We start from the raw sequence: 12,395 nt of genomic DNA, 5'->3' as shown, positions 1-12,395 counted from the left end.
ATGCAAGTTGGTACAGCCACTCTGGAAAACAGTGTGGAGGTCCCTTAAAAAGTTAAAAATTGAGCTACCCTATGACCCAGCCATTGCACTACTGGGTATTTACCCCAAGGATACAGACGTAGTGAAGAGAAGGGCCATATGCACCCCAATGTTCATAGCAGCAATGTCCACAATAGCTAAATCGTGGAAGGAGCCGAGATGCCCTTCAACAGATGACTGGATTAAGAAGTTGTGGTCCATATATACAATGGAATATTACTCAGCTATCAGAAAGAACGAGTTCTCAACATTTGCTGCAACATGGACGGCACTGGAGGAGATAATGCTAAGTGAAATAAGTCAAGCAGAGAAAGACAATTATCATATGATTTCTCTCATCTATGGAACATAAGAACTAGGATGATCGGTAGGGGAAGAAAGGGATAAAGAAAGGGGAGGTAATCAGAAGGGGGAATGAAACATAAGAGACTATGGATTATGAGAAACAAACTGAGGACTTCAGAGGGGAGGGGGGTGGGGGAATGGGATAGACCGGTGATGGGTAGTAAGGAGGGCACGTATTGCATGGTGCACTGGGTGTTATACACAACTAATGAATAATCGAGCCTTACATCGGAAACCGGGGATGTACTGTATGGTGACTAACATAATATAATAAAAAATCATTTAAAAAAAAAAAAAAGAAGGACAGAGTGAAGAAATGTGTCCAATGCTGCTGGCAGACCAAAGACTGATAATTGACCTTCAGATGACAATTACAGATTTTAGTGACTTAAATGCAAATCAGTATAGTATAGGCCTTATACTCCAGTCTTTAAAAATTCTCTTCTGCCCTTTACTCTTCTGTTGTACATTTAAAGATTCTTGGTCCTATTTTCTTTAGTTCAAACTGTATTAATTTCAGTGCTTCTCCTTCAAACTACAATCCTCCCAAAGGATGGTGAAAAGAATGTCAAGAAAGATGAGAAAAAGTTTTATCTTCCCCTAGAGTAGGGGAGCAGACCGTATTCTGCATCATAAAACCAGTTATGATAAGGTAGTAACTTGAGAATATCCACAGAAGAATTCTTACTTTCTTATCCTATGAAGTCATCTGAATGTATAATTCTGTTCTATTTTTCTAAAATTCTAAAACTGCTGTCCTTGAAGTATTATTTATAATACAAGTATATTTAAAAGTATGCCAACATATTGCTGAAGAGATTTTTCTTACTGTCCAGAGAAATATTACCTTTAAAACCAAAAGCTTTATGAGTCCTTTTTGTCATTTTAATAATTTTTGCCACAGTAAAGATATTACAATTACATCTTTATTTTCCAAAAGCTTAAATAAAAATGAAGTTCTCTGTAAGCCATAAGAGCTGAAAGATTTCCTTTTCTTCCCTTTATTGGTAAAGATGTAATACATCTCATGATTCTGCTGGATTCCTTCAAAGAAGTGAGAGTCTTTGTCTCCTTTAAATTAGTAATGCCCTTGATCAGACCCTTCAGATGGCATGGAGGAGAGAAAAGCCTGGAAGCAGATGCACAAGAGAATGGAAAGGAAGGAATTAAAGACAGTAAATGAAGGCAACTTATTCAAGGAGTTTTGCTAAAAGGGGGAGCAGAGAAATGGAGCATTAGCTGAAAGAGCATGTGGCTCAAGAGAAAGATTGTATTTTTAAAAAAATGGGAATAGTTGTATCATTCTTGCATGCAATGGCAACAATACAGTGAGACAGAAATTTTGAAGATGCAGGAAGGAAGAGGTAGAAAATACCCATTTTTCTGAGATAGATGTAGAGAACTAGAATTAAAGCCTAGCAAGTCACAATCTTTGTTCAGACATGAAGAAAAAAATGAAACTATACATAGAAAAGTTCAGAGGGAAAAAGAATAAACACTTAGAAATACCTTCTGTAGCAGAAGGATATGCAAAGGTATCTTCCCTACTTAGGTTAAACTCTACTCCTGTCATCGACATGCATTTTTTAAAAATATTTTATTCATTTATTCAAGAGAGAGCATGTGCACAAATGCCTGTACGTGCACAAGGAGGGAGGAGGCGCAGAGGGAAATGCGAGGTGGGGTTCAGATCCCAGGACTTTGACCTGAACCATCATGACCTGAGCCAAAGGCAGATGCTTAAACTGAGCCACCCAGGTGCCCCCATCAACATACATTTATACAGTGCCCATTGGTACATGACCCATAATGTTGGTTTCTTCTATTTATACAGGAAAATTCCCAAGGATAACTAATAGTGCAATCTGTAGAGGCTCCTTTTAGGCAACCAACTTGAATGATGGAAAACTAAGGTAGTAGGGCCCACGGTGACCCTCAACCCCCTGGCTGAATACTAACAGGCCCATTAGGCAACCCACCTCAAAATATCCATAAGCCCTGGCTGACCAATGGGTTACTTACATCCAGACCTAAGCACCAAAAAAGGAAAATTCCCTAGTTCTCATACCTCCTCACCTTCCCTCTTTAACTAAAATGCCATTCCCCTGCCTCATGGCAGACAGTCTCTCTGCTTTGCTGTCCTGCCCACCACTTTCTTGAGGTGTATTCAATAAATTTCTATCTCCTTTGTTCTGCCTCTGGTGAATTCTTTCACCACCCGCCACCCATGCCTCCAGCTTCCACCGAATTGGGTCACCTCACATTTGGGGCGCCACCTTCAATCGAGACAGACACCACATTTGGTGGCCCACAGAGAGCCTTTGTGGCCCCCCACACACAATCCTCATGTGTCGCCTTCCACAAAATTAAAAGGATTAAACATTCCCAAGAAAGAATAGGTGCCTAGAAGAAAAGAGAGAAGGTTCTCAGTGGTTTAAATTTCAAAGAGGAAGAGCACAGATAATTGGCTCATACCCTCAGACTTGAAAGCTCACAAACCACAGAGGAGAAAACGCTTCAGAGATTTAAGGACTTAATAATCTATAGTCCCTAATATATTCACATGAATTTGCCACTGAATGTATCCTTTTAAAATAGGGCTGCTTCACATTAACTGCAAATATTATATAAATCAGAAAGGTCACATTTCTAGGAGGTTTTTAGCCTCATTCTATATACCCAGAAATTTTTTGTGTTACTAATTCCATACCTGAAAGCTATAATTCTTTATACCCCAAAATTTCAAACATTTACTAAGAACTTAACACAGACATAGAATTTACTTTGTTTTATGTAAGTAAATTTGTTTGATAGACGTGTTAATGAATTATTGGAACGTGGTATGGGAAATTTTCAAATAAAAATTTCAAACAAATTCCCAAATCATAAACTTATCCACCTAAAAGATTTCTGAGTATCAAGTTGTAAGTATCTTCAGAAGATTATCCAATTGATTAACTTCAAGGGTATATTTTTGGTTATTCCAAGTATCTTTATCACCTTATTTTAAAAATAAATGTTTCCTGGGACACCTGGGTAGCTCAGTCAGTTAAGCCTCAGCCTTTGACTCAGGTCATGATCCCAGGATTCTGAGATCATACCCTGTGTCGGGCTCCCTGCTTAGCAGGGAATCTGCTTCTCCCTCTCCCCCGCCCTTCCCCCCATTCATGCTCTCACATGCTCTCTCTCTCCAATAAATAAAATCTTTACAAATAAATGTTCCTTAAAAATCCCTATAACAAAATAACTGATTTTCAAGTTAAAAAGTTAAGTTGATGTTTTATGAGAAATCCTTTGTGTTTTTGAAAATTATCATTGCTTAGAAGAAAAGAAATCAATGATGCTTAAAATACTATTTTTTCTTCATTTAAACCTTGCTTCAAGATTGCAAAACATAGGCCTCTTACAAGATCACCACAGGAAATCAATTTAGTTAAGAGCTATAAAAATAGTCTACCAAAAATTGTATAAGCTTCAAGCTAGAAAAAATGTTTTGGAGAAAAAAAAATTATTCCATTATGTTTATCATAAGTCCTGAATGGAAAGATGACCTGTCCACCTATACTAGGAATTTAAAGTAGTTTATCAGCCATGACATAGTCAACAGCATGTGGAAGCTTCTTTAGAAAACATGCAGGTACATAAATCTAAGAAAGATGACCCATAAACAAATCGCTGCAGTTAGGCAAGAATGCTGTCAGGAAAACAGGAGATGAGGCAGCTCAGAAAATTATCTGAGGTTGAACAGATAAGTTTAACTGAAGAATCAGACAAATCAATATGGAAGACTTCATAGAAATTTTGGGAGAAACTTCATGTAAACGCAAAAGAAATTATTTTATGGGTGGAAGATAAAGGATTTGTCCCATTTTCTCTTTACTCTTCAAAAATCACATAAAGCAACAAATTCCATTCCTTCTAATTTCCTATGTAGGAGAGAAAAGTTTTGCTGCTTGTGGAACACCAACATTTTTTCTGTCCATGGCTTACATAGCAGCCTTCAAGCAATGGATAGCTTCCTTCAAGTCCTACATCACAATAACCTAAGTACCTCTGGCCAGAAAGAGTTCAGAATATTCCCTCAGATTTCCTCTCACCAAAACCTTCATCTAGGTTCCCACTCGGGCCTAGAGAGTGAGGGCCAAATGGTGCCTTCCCAGGTATACTGACTGCAGTCTTGAAGCAAACCCCAGTAATAAAGCAGTCGTTTTTACTTTACACTTCATGTTTTTAATTTGGCAAAAGAAATATAGTCATAAAGTCTTCTGTTTTCATTGTCTTTCAGTGATCACTGGATGCCTGAAATTTAAAGATTTGAGGGAGAGAGAGAGAGAGAGAGAACACGTGTACACATGAGCACATGAGTTGGGGGAGGGTCTTCAAGCAGACTCCCCACTGAGTGTGGAGCCTGAAGTCAGCCGAATCCCATGACCCGCAAGATCATGACCTGAGCTGAAACCACAAGTCAGATATTTAACCCACTAAGCCATCCAGGCACCCCTAGATGCCTGAAATGTAGAAGATAATTCTCTAATAAGAATATATACTCAAGGAAAGTTACCTAAGCAAACATAGTATTTACTCAATTACTGTATAATTTTCATTATGCACAATAAAACTTTCCCACATAAAATTGCAATGACGTGGTTTTGTTAAATATAATAATTTGAAAAAAAAATCATATTTGCTCATGTAATTTTCACCTAACCTACTATATTTCATCTGTAATGGATGATATTAGCATTTTCAATGAAGCCAATGATTGCCTTATTTGCGTGAGAACATGCTATATCCATACAAGATGAAGTAAATAACGGATACATTTTAAACAAAAATCTGACATTTCCAAGAAAGAAATATGCAAAAATCAGCCAGTGTACTCTTTATAAATAAAATACCCTATGATAACTATGAATTTTTAGGCATCAGCCAGACCTCCTGAGCTAAGATGGCTGCAAGCAGTGTGCTAACACTTAGGGCCCATCCTTCATGATGGACAGCCCACTTAAAGGATGAAAATAACTGATTTACGTTAGAAGTCACCAAGGAAACTCAGATTGGGTTTTAGGTCCAAGGCAGAAAATGACTTGATTACTTAAATATGTGTATGTTGTTCTCATCAGGCAGAGAATGGATGCACCCCCACACACAAATTTGGTTTGGATTTTGAGACTAACACCTTACATATACCAGGAGAGTATTAAAGGGTTTATTACTCACATAATGAGACTCCCTTGGGAGAATGGAGCAGCTTCCCAAGCCTGTCCAGAAATGGCTTAGGAGGACAGGGAAAGGAGACTGGCTTGGGTTTTTCTGGTGGTCAGAAAGTGGGGCTGGGGTTTGGGTTAATATAAATGTAGTTTGCTTGGTTTGAACCTCCTGCCAACCCCAAAGGTGGAAACGCCCAAGCCTTCTTACCGACTTGTCCAATGATGGGGCAAAAGAGGGAAGAGTATGGAGGCTTAGAAATGGTCAGCAGACAACCATCAAAAATGGAGTTTAGACACCTTACCACAATTTATCCTTGATGAATGAGAGCTGAAATGGGCCATGTTTAATTTCATTTAAATTGTTAAAAAAAAAAAAAACCATTATGGCACTCTGAGGACAGTGGCCTGAGGCCATTAAGAGTGCTGAAAGATCCACTCTTCATCTCTGACTTGGTGATGATTTGACCAAAAGCTAGCATTATATATTTTCAGAAGTGAGAGGAATGTCTTTGTCACTATCAATAATATCTGGAACTCTGAAGGGGATAAGGAGTGCCTGAATAAGGCCTTATATTGTGGCTTTCATTGTTTAGAGATTTGTATGATCTTGGTTTTTATTCTGCGTATCTGTGAGGCTAGAGATTCCGAGTTCTTTACCGTAAAGGTAAACCTTGGATAGGAATTATTGTTGTTACTATTGACCAGACCATCTGCCTAGACAGATCTTACACAATGGCTCAAGTGTGTAAAACCAAGCGGATGGAGTCAATTGTAAACAAGGGCATCCAGTGTCAAACTGCATGAAATTCAGCCAATTAGGGTCACCCTTGGGGCAATTTTTGGCCATTAGGGGTGTCCAGAGATTCCAGGAGACATAAAATGTTGCCAAAAGCTCTACAATGCAAGAGTCTCTGAAGGGCACTGTTGTATTGTTACGTGGTCAGATTCTAGAGCCTTTTGTTCTAAGGAGCCCCATTCAAAGTTGTCCAATTTGCAAGTACAATATAAATGAGCTAAATAAAATGTATAAATAAGGATTACATTGCCTCTGGAATCCAAAAGGCCTAAAACATGCTGGAATTATTTTAATGTTATCTGTACTGAAAGGGTCAATAGTTGTTTTTTGACAGCATCAGGAATGGAGTAGCCTTTGAGCAATCCAGTAATGCCAAGAGGTTTGTACTGAGATAGCCATGACCTTGTACTTCATGTGTGGCAATGATCTATTCTTTTTCAAACATTTTGTGAATGCTTATAGGTCTTGATTGCGTGTTTCAAATGAATGTCACTGGAGGAGAATGTTAACAGTGTAAGGGCATACCTGTGCTCCTGGAGAAAGTCGGACAAGGTTTAAATTCTGCCTGCAAAGACTGTGTGTGATGATGGGGCTATTGATATACCCCATGGTAAAGGTGTATTGTGTTCCTTCAGAAATAAAGGTCAACTGCAACTGAGAGGCTAGTAAAATGAACACTGAATAGATATTAGCCAAAAATCTATGGCTTCAAGGTATTTACCAGTTGCTGATTGGATGAATCAGTAATTTTAATAACATTGGATAGGAGGGCTAAAGAGGTGGGACCACAGAATTAAGGTCATGGTAATTCGTGAGATGGCAGTCATTGGCTTTAGGTTTAAGAACAGGTCAAACTGGATTATTAAATAAAGAAGCACTGAAAATAATCACCCATTCTCTGAACAGCTCTTAAATGATGGCCTTTAATCTTTGAAGGCCCCATTTTTATTTATATTGAGCTGTATTAACTATTTTAACTGGTTAGGAAGATCCATGAAGTCCCATTTGTTAAGCCAGCTGTAAGCACCAGGGACGAAGTAATTTTTATTTCAATAGATCAGAAATTCCATGCCTGCTATGGATATTTAAAGACAATGGGTAATTTAGGCAAAGCAAGAATTCTGATAGAGGACAGTAAGGTGAGGTATACCTATTTTATGTTATAAGTCCCCTAAAACCATAGGGACTACCGTGTTTAAGTTCAGTGCAATCTCAAAGTGTAACTAATTTGATAAAGTATTGATAAAGATTTGCCAATTACTACGTTTCAGCAGATATTAAAGTTAACTCAGAACATTATATAGAGGCACAAAGGCTATTTTGCACTTTTGGTTGATAAATTCATTTAGTAAATTTTGGCTTTCCAGTTGGGTCAAGTTTCAAATCTGTTTCAGGTTTTGCTTCTGAGTTAGACTCATTCTTGTTGTTTGATTTTTATTTTATCATTTTTATTTTGTTTTTGCTGTCTATTAGATATACTTGGAGTAAAAGCGGAGATCCTCTCCACCTACTTACATTAGTTTCTTTTTCCAGAGAATCCAAATCAGTATCACCAAGATTAGAGGTCTCCCATGGCAATAGTGGCTTTAGTAGTTTTAAGGATCTTAGATTTAAATTGGGTTTAAATTAACCCTGAACCATAGGTATACCATAAGTGGGTATTTTTCCTCTATAACCCTGAGTATGTGTTTTTGTTTGTTTGTTTGTTTGTTTTGGCAACAGAGGCATAGGCAGTAGCAACAACAGAATTATTTTGTAGGGTCCTAGGGAGCCATCCTAGGGTGTGGACCTCAGCATGCCACATGGTAACTGCTCTTCTCCGTATTAGCGATCACCCAAAGGGCCCATATCATACAGAGTGTCAGTCTTTCTCCTGAGCATTCTGTTGAATGGAGACCAATGCCTGGTTGAGACCCATAACCACTGGTCACAAGGGTATTTCTCAGAGCCTTTAATTAGTCACAGCCTATGCTAGAATCAAGACACATGATTCAATCTGAAACACACAGGTATGTCCAGGCCATGGACTGGACTCCATGTGTCTCTTAGATCCCTCAGGCAAGCTAGATCAGGCATGTTCTTAAGGCAAGGTTGAGGTACAGTAATGGCCAAGCTCAGATGAGTCAGAGAGCAAGCAGAAGTATACATAGTCTCAGAACTTGCACAAGCTACTTCTGCCATATTTTATTGTCCAAGTCACAGACCATTCCAGAGTCAGAAAAGGTAAGGAATACAAAATTATAAAGGCAACAGGACTGGATACACGGAGGCCTTTAATTGGGGCCATCAGTATAATCAAATTCAGGAAGGCATAGTTCCTTGGAATAGCCACCTAACTTTAATAAATTTCAACATCTTCATTTATAAAGGTTCCAAAGGACAGTTTTGAGGATTAGAAAATATCTGTTTTTGTATAATATCAGACATACAGAGGCCTTTTTTTTAAGTTATTTATCTCTTTATATCCAGAGACAGGCTATAATTCTGATACAAGGAATCTTCTCTCCTGGCCCAGCAAAGTGATGCAAAGGTGGGTATCTGATGCAAGCCGTCCAATTAGAACTATTTCTTTAGTTTTCTTTTGTTTGACTTAAGTTAGTATTAAGAGTCAACGCCAGTCAAATTATTAGGGATCACAAAATAGAAGGCTTGGGAGATTTGAGTAACTCAATTTCCTACCATCCTTCTAGAAGAGGCAATCTAAAGTACAAAAAAAGAATATTCACACAGAATATTTTATGGACCAATGCCAAAGAGAGAGAGGGTCTTAGAGGAGGTTCACGTCCTTTCAAGTCTTTTTTTTTTTTTTTTTTTGTAAGTTTTTCTTGGAATCCACCTACCCCAATAACTTCCTTTAGTTATAGGAGATACTCCTATACACTTTCAACAAATTCTTTTTACTCGGAAATTTCAAGCTGAGTTTCTTAAATATAGCTACCAAAAGAACTGAGTAATACACAAATGCATGTCTAGGTTTCAGTCAAGAATTCTAATTGGAACTACTGAACAAGTAAATAAGAACTAAAAATTGTTTTTATGGCTTTTAAACATTAGCAAAAGAGCAGAAGACAAATAATTTAGGTAGTAAAATTAATTTAAGCAAAATGTTTGCATTTTGTACTTATTTGAATCTTTAAAGTTCGATATAGTATGCTATGAAAATCTTAATTTTGTTTTATACATAAGATTTGAAATAATGCAAATTCCCACAAATGAAAAATTCATCTTAAATTTAGGTTTCCAGCTGTGTTTATGCTCCTGACACATGGCAATACCAATTTAGCTCAAGAACACAAATATCGGTTATACTTATGATTAATCTCACATTTTGCAAAATTTCATTATGCAAGTATTAAAGGCTGCAACCTTCATGTAAAATATGGTATTTCATGTGATCAATTGATCAATAGTCTGGTTGAACCCTGCAAATTATGAGCTGTTGGTTGGTTAAGAAACTTAGAATAGCACAAAGAAATGCAAAATGTAGTCAGAAGTTGATTTTTAAATCACTATGTACAAAACATCCATAATTAACAAAAAACCTTAAGATTACAAAACTTTATTTAAATATAAGCAATTATGTATCTTAAGTATTGATTAGTAAGACATAATAAAGGATTGGATTGTTAGAAGAGTAGACATTCTCTTTAACTTTGTCTAAGATCCTTAGACATTAACAAAAATAAGTTTAGTTAAAATTTTTTTTGTAATTACAGCAAAGATGCACCAGTATGTAGTTGAAATAATTCTTGGTTAGATAGCTAGTCACAGTAAAACAATGCAACTGGATCAGAAATATGACAAGCAATACTAGTAACAAAAACATATTGACTCTCCAAATATCTTTCGATATGTTCTGTATAATACTTAAATTTAACATTTAATCTTTAAATATGTGTGTGATAACATAGATCTAACAGTAATTTTAAGATTAAGAAACTGGCACACAGAAGTGCTAAATAACTCGATCATAGTCAAATACTTCGGTTAGTTGCTAATATTTGAACTGGGTAGGCTGGTTCTAGGGATATGCACTCTGAATGACTATTCTCTCATTACTGGCCATGAATTTTAGAAATTAAGATGTTATAGGCTGAATGTTTGTGTTCCCCTCAAAATTCTATGTTGAATTCTAACCTCCAATGTGATGGTATTCAGAGGGGGAGTTTGGGGAGGTGATAAGGTCATGAGGGCAGAGCTCCATGAACGGGATTAGAGCTCCCTTACCCTTACCCATGTGAAGACATAGCAAGAACATGGCCTTCTATAAACCAGGAAATGGGTCCTCACTAGACACCAAACCTGCTGGCACTCTGATCTTGGATTACATAGCCTCCAGAACTGAGAAACATTTGTTGTATAAGCCACCAGTCTACAGTACTTTTGTTAGAATAGCCTGAACAGACTAAGACATAAGGTAACACTGCTGGTCTTGGCAGCAAAAATTAATTCTGTGCCTCCATTCAGCATGAAGCTACATTTTATATACTGGTTGGAAGAACGGGGATAGGAGAGGTAAGGAGGGTTGAGAGCAGCAGTGCAGCATTTTGAGCCACACAGAAGCAAAGACCCAGAGACTCATGATATTCTAAATGACAAAAACCATAGGTCAGTCACTCTGGGATACTGGTTCACAGGCTCATCAGTGGGTAGAGGTGAGAGGTGATGCCTTCTAGTAAAAGAGCAATTAAGAACAAAGGATATTTACTATTCAAAAGCTATTTAAAAGTACCTGGAATATAGACATTATAAAAGTTAGAACAAAAATATCAAAAAGATAAGTAGTGTATGAAATGAAACTGCATTTGGTACTGGACTCTAAGTAATAAAATTTATGTGTATGTGTATGTATGTATGTATGCATGTATAGACATATATAGGTCTACTCACAGTGCTGAGGAATGTTGCTGGAAGCTTCAGAAGTCAGGGCTGCCCCAGAGTGGGAGGGTCCTACCGGCTACATGAAGCAGAGCAGGAAAACGGCAAGGCTCTTCTTGATAGAAAGACAATGCCTTCAGACTCTGTTTGAAGGAGCAAAGCAAAAGTAGAAATGAAAGACCATGTAATAGTATCAATAGCTTAAATAATTGAGAGCAGGATGAAATAAGACTCAGAAATAGCTTGAAACTAATGGTTACTTTAATAAATAATTAATTTTAAGTCCACACCAGTATGTCCCTCTTATATAATTGTCACCATGTCTAAACCAGAGAACAATCCTACACACTTGTCTCAGTCTTTTGGGCTCTGCTCTAATAAAATATCACAGTCTGTGTAGCTTACAGACAGCAGCGATTTCATTTTCACAATTCTGGAGGTTGGGAAGTCAGAGATCGGGGTGTCACCATGGTCAAACTAATTCCCTTTTCTGAGTTGCAGATTTTAACCTCACATGGTGGAAAGGGCTAGGAATTTCTGTGAGTTCTCTTTTATATAAATATTAGTCATTAATCCCATTCATGAAGGCCATACACTCATGGCATCATCACTTCCCAAAGGTGCCACCTCCTAGTACCTCACACTGGAAGGTTAGTATTTTAACACCTGAATTTGTGGGGGGGGGGGCGGGGGGAGGAGACAAAACATTTAAATCACAGCTATACTCTTAGACTTTCCAATGTATGTGACTTTGGGGAAAAGAAAAGGTGTTCTAAGGAAAAAACAAGTGTTGGTGAGAATGTGGAGAAAGGGGAAGCCTCTTACACTGTTGGGAATGCAAGCTGGAACAGCCACTCTGGAAAACAGTATGGAGGTTCCTCAGGACTTTAAAAATGAGCTGCATTATATTCTAGCAATTGCACTCCTAGGTATTTACCCCAAAGATACAGATGGAGTGAAAAGAAGGGGCACAAACAACCCAATGTTCATAGCAGCAATGTCCACAATAGTCAAATTGTGGAAGGAGGAGAAATGCCCTTCAACAGACAAATGGATAAAGAAAATGTGGTCCATATAGACAATGGAATATTACTCAGCCATCAGAAAGGATGATTACCCAACATTTG

At 37.6% G+C, this 12,395-nt stretch overlaps 1 protein-coding gene across 1 annotated transcript in view; it reads right to left on the bottom strand.

Moving 5' to 3' along the window:
* The window catches only part of NPFFR2 (neuropeptide FF receptor 2), a 247,594-nt gene extending 236,186 nt beyond the window's left edge, over positions 1 to 11,408 (bottom strand). Inside the window, exon 1 of the mRNA XM_026509997.4 lies at positions 11,281 to 11,408. The gene's annotated coding sequence lies outside the window, so the exon portion shown is untranslated. The remainder of the gene's footprint in view (positions 1 to 11,280) is intronic.
* Between the last annotated feature and the right edge of the window lie 987 nt (positions 11,409 to 12,395).

Source organism: Ursus arctos, unplaced genomic scaffold (genome assembly GCF_023065955.2).
Source record: "Ursus arctos isolate Adak ecotype North America unplaced genomic scaffold, UrsArc2.0 scaffold_9, whole genome shotgun sequence".
Classification (NCBI taxonomy): domain Eukaryota; kingdom Metazoa; phylum Chordata; class Mammalia; order Carnivora; family Ursidae; genus Ursus; species Ursus arctos.
The sequence above is the reverse complement of the archived record's forward strand: the minus strand, read 5'-3'. Positions and strand labels throughout refer to the sequence as shown.